Source organism: Schistocerca gregaria, unplaced genomic scaffold (assembly GCF_023897955.1).
Source record: "Schistocerca gregaria isolate iqSchGreg1 unplaced genomic scaffold, iqSchGreg1.2 ptg001272l, whole genome shotgun sequence".
NCBI lineage: Eukaryota > Metazoa > Arthropoda > Insecta > Orthoptera > Acrididae > Schistocerca > Schistocerca gregaria.
The window spans coordinates 7,501-12,500 of NW_026062586.1; the positions used below are offsets into that span (position 1 = coordinate 7,501).

Below are 5,000 nucleotides of genomic sequence, written 5' to 3' on the forward strand. Positions count from 1 at the left end.
ACGGGGTCCGCCTCGGGACGCGAAAGCACCCCTTCGGCTCGCCCCACCGGCAGGACGTCCCACGATACATGCCAGTTAAACACCGACGGGCGGTGAACCAACAGCGTGGGACACAAATCCAACTACGAGCTTTTTAACCGCAACAACTTTAATATACGCTATTGGAGCTGGAATTACCGCGGCTGCTGGCACCAGACTTGCCCTCCAATAGATACTCGTTAAAGGATTTAAAGTGTACTCATTCCGATTACGGGGCCTCGGATGAGTCCCGTATCGTTATTTTTCGTCACTACCCTCCCCGTGCCGGGAGTGGGTAATTTGCGCGCCTGCTGCCTTCCTTGGATGTGGTAGCCGTTTCTCAGGCTCCCTCTCCGGAATCGAACCCTGATTCCCCGTTACCCGTTACAACCATGGTAGGCGGCAGAACCTTCCATCGACAGTTGATAAGGCAGACATTTGAAAGATGCGTCGCCGGTACGAGGACCGTGCGATCAGCCCAAAGTTATTCAGAGTCACCAAGGCAAAACGGACCAGACAAGCCAATCCGATTGGTTTTTGATCTAATAAAAGCGTCCCTTCCATCTCTGGTCGGGACTCTGTTTGCATGTATTAGCTCTAGAATTACCACAGTTATCCAAGTAACGTGGGTACGATCTAAGGAACCATAACTGATTTAATGAGCCATTCGCGGTTTTCACCTTAATGCGGCTTGTACTGAGACATGCATGGCTTAATCTTTGAGACAAGCATATGACTACTGGCAGGATCAACCAGGGAGCTGCGTCAACTAGAGCTGAGCAGCCGGCCGCCCGGGAGTGTGTCCCGGGGGCCCGCGGCGAACACGCAAGCGTCCGCTCAATTATTCTGCAAACAGGAGTGAGGCCGAGCTCCCCTGCACGATACACCTCGAAACCCTCTCAGGTCCCGGCGGCGCGCAGCGCCGTCCTAGGTACTTGGTCGGTTTCGAGAGAGGCGCAATCGCCCGGAGTTAGGCGAGTAGACGGTTTTAGTGCGAACACCCTTGCTCCCAACTGAGCTTGCCGCTGCCGACAGAGGCCCGGGAGCGTGCTGTCGTGGCATTGCCGGCGGGAGACAACACGCGCCACCCTATGGTGACCGGCAGCTCCAACGCCAGCGCCACACAAGGGCAAAGCCCCACTTGGGTGCAGAAGCGAACTCTCCCAGCACAGCGCACGCGCCAACACGTCCGCACAACTGCGATACAAACCACCTGCGAGAACCGCTGGGGCGACCCGGAGCAGCAGACGGCGTCGCGGCGCCGAGTGCCAGGCGGCGGCGCATCCTCAACGCACACAGTCCTCAATCAGACCAGCACACTGCAGATGTCCACCGCGCTTCGCACCGGGCTCGGGCTGAACCAACTTTGGCCGCCAGGCGCCGCGTGCAGGGTGCGCCGCAGCGTAGCTGCGCCGCCTGCCGAGCCCGTCGGCTGGCGCTCCTGCCACTCGGCGCCCCCCACCAGCCGCCTGTTGCGCGTGCGCCCACGCAGCGCGCGGCCAACACGCCGGGCGGCCCCCCTTCACCGGCCGGGAACAGTCCCACCAAGCCACCGCCGCGTATCGCTTCATACCCACATGGGCCTAGTCACGTGTGTGGATGTGGCGGGTACCGCTGAAACAACCGGTTAATAGCTGTACCGATCGTCGCCATCACAGATTCACCTCCAGCGTGAACAACCGCTCAACAACGGATTTCCAGTTCATTTGCGTATCTTGGGCAGTAAACGTAGATGTCCACCTACATTTGCGATTTCAACAATTCTTGCATGCCAGGATGTCATGTGTCACGACACGCTACATCAGACCACATACACACTGCGACATGTGCAGAAGAGAACACGTGGAAGGTGGCCCGCGCACGTATGCGATGTCCCTTCCGCGATCCACTGTCAACCGGCATCTGCGGCATGTCCCAGATATGGAACGCGGTCCACCAGGGTAGCACTTTGTGTGAGGCAATACGACAAAGTCGGAATACACGCGTCACTACATCACACGGCTCACGCTGACCTGACCTGACTCACCGCACCACCACCCCCAGCGACCCAGGGTGACATACAATGCGTTCGTACGTTCCTCCCACACGCCTCTACGGCGTACCACAGTGCAACCTAGCTGTTATTGGGAGACGAGACAAGTAGCATCGAGCACAACATATGGAAATTGAGATTCGACACCGTTGGGCACAGCCAGCGTACGGTCACACGTATCACACTACTTCACTCTGTACGTAACTACCGATGATCGGTACAGCGTGTGGGTTACGCGTACGACATCAGCGGACAATGGACACAGACCATACCACGACGTACACTGAGGGCGTCGACATCTGAACGCAACTGAACAGCTGCGAGGCTCATTTAACACTCAAACGCCAGACCGACCAGCTTGAGAGGACGGAGACACAAAGAGAGGGGCAGAGGGGGGGGGGGGGGGCGATATAGTCCTATTGCAGTACAATTGACAGTGGATAGCGGGAATATGTGGAAAGTAAGCAACACTCGCAAGACATCTACATGAGGATAACAACGACACCAGAGATTCCGAGCAGTGAACTATGTTAGGCAAAGGGACAACGTTGGGTTAGGTTAAGGGACAACGTGGGTTAGGTTAAGGGACAACGTGGGTTTAGGTTAAGGGACAACGTGGGTTAGGTTAAGGGACAACGTGGGTTAGGTTACAACGTGGGTTAGGTTAAGGGACAACGTGGGTTAGGTTAAGGGACAACGTGGGTTAGGTTAAGGGACAACGTGGGTTAGGTTAAGGGACAACGTGGGTTAGGTTAAGGGACAACGTGGGTTAGGTTAAGGGACAACGTGGGTTAGGTTAAGGGACAACGTGGGTTAGGTTAAGGGACAACGTGGGTTAGGTTAAGGGACAACGTGGGTTAGGTTAAGGGACAACGTGGGTTAGGTTAAGGGACAACGTGGGTTAGGTTAAGGGACAACGTGGGTTAGGTTAAGGGACAACGTGGGTTAGGTTAAGGGACAACGTGGGTTAGGTTAAGGGACAACGTGGGTTAGGTTAAGGGACAACGTGGGTTAGGTTAAGGGACAACGTGGGTTAGGTTAAGGGACAACGTGGGTTACGTTAAGGGACAACGTGGGTTACGTTAAGGGACAACGTGGGTTACGTTAAGGGACAACGTGGGTTACGTTAAGGGACAACGTGGGTTACGTTAAGGGACAACGTGGGTTAGGTTAAGGGACAACGTGGGTTAGGTTAAGGGACAACGTGGGTTAGGTTAAGGGACAACGTGGGTTAGGTTAAGGGACAACGTGGGTTAGGTTAAGGGACAACGTGGGTTAGGTTAAGGGACAACGTGGGTTAGGTTAAGGGACAACGTGGGTTAGGTTAAGGGACAACGTGGGTTAGGTTAAGGGACAACGTGGGTTAGGTTAAGGGACAACGTGGGTTAGGTTAAGGGACAACGTGGGTTAGGTTAAGGGACAACGTGGGTTAGGTTAAGGGACAACGTGGGTTAGGTTAAGGGACAACGTGGGTTAGGTTAAGGGACAACGTGGGTTAGGTTAAGGGACAACGTGGGTTAGGTTAAGGGACAACGTGGGTTAGGTTAAGGGACAACGTGGGTTACGTTAAGGGACAACGTGGGTTACGTTAAGGGACAACGTGGGTTACGTTAAGGGACAACGTGGGTTACGTTAAGGGACAACGTGGGTTACGTTAAGGGACAACGTGGGTTAGGTTAAGGGACAACGTGGGTTAGGTTAAGGGACAACGTGGGTTAGGTTAAGGGACAACGTGGGTTAGGTTAAGGGACAACGTGGGTTAGGTTAAGGGACAACGTGGGTTAGGTTAAGGGACAACGTGGGTTAGGTTAAGGGACAAATTGAGTTAGGTTAAGGGACAAATTGAGTTAGGTTAAGGGACAAATTGAGTTAGGTTAAGGGACAAATTGAGTTAGGTTAAGGGACAAATTGAGTTAGGTTAAGGGACAAATTGAGTTAGGTTAAGGGACAAATTGAGTTAGGTTAAGGGACAAATTGAGTTAGGTTAAGGGACAAATTGAGTTAGGTTAAGGGACAAATTGAGTTAGGTTAAGGGACAAATTGAGTTAGGTTAAGGGACAAATTGAGTTAGGTTAAGGGACAAATTGAGTTAGGTTAAGGGACAAATTGAGTTAGGTTAAGGGACAAATTGAGTTAGGTTAAGGGACAAATTGAGTTAGGTTAAGGGATAATCTGGTACAACCACAGTTAGGTTAAGCGATAATCTGGTACAGCCACAGTTAGGTTAAGCGATAATCTGGTACAGCCACAGTTAGGTTAAGCGATAATCTGGTACAGCCACAGTTAGGTTAAGCGATAATCTGGTACAGCCACAGTTAGGTTAAGCGATAATCTGGTACAGCCACAGTTAGGTTAAGCGATAATCTGGTACAGCCACAGTTAGGTTAAGCGATAATCTGGTACAGCCACAGTTAGGTTAAGCGATAATCTGGTACAGCCACAGTTAGGTTAAGCGATAATCTGGTACAGCCACAGTTAGGTTAAGCGATAATCTGGTACAGCCACAGTTAGGTTAAGCGATAATCTGGTACAGCCACAGTTAGGTTAAGCGATAATCTGGTACAGCCACAGTTAGGTTAAGCGATAATCTGGTACAGCCACAGTTAGGTTAAGCGATAATCTGGTACAGCCACAGTTAGGTTAAGCGATAATCTGGTACAGCCACAGTTAGGTTAAGCGATAAAGTTGGTTAAATTCGGTATTGTGTGGGAAGGGGGCAGAGAGAGAGTGGGGGGGGGGGGGGTGGATAGTTGTGGCAGTACGCGGATGCCTGAGTCACCGTCAGATATGTCACGTCGGTTCGATGCTTGTAGCAAGAGGCTGGCGGGTCTGTGTCTCTCACTTCTGCAATTTTTCATGTGGTATAACACGAGGGCGGGGGGGTGATATTTGGTGCCCCTCTGTGTAGGATGTGTGTTGGTGGTGTTGGTTTATCTGAGCAATGGTAGTT

At 52.3% G+C, this 5,000-nt stretch overlaps 1 non-coding gene across 1 annotated transcript in view; it reads right to left on the reverse strand.

Moving 5' to 3' along the window:
* LOC126330219 (small subunit ribosomal RNA) overlaps window positions 1-777 on the reverse strand; it is a 1,902-nt gene extending 1,125 nt beyond the window's left edge. The window contains exon 1 of the ribosomal RNA XR_007562808.1: window positions 1-777. This exon is cut by the window's left edge and continues 1,125 nt beyond it. This is a non-coding gene — a ribosomal RNA (small subunit ribosomal RNA).
* Window positions 778-5,000: the final 4,223 nt, after the last annotated feature.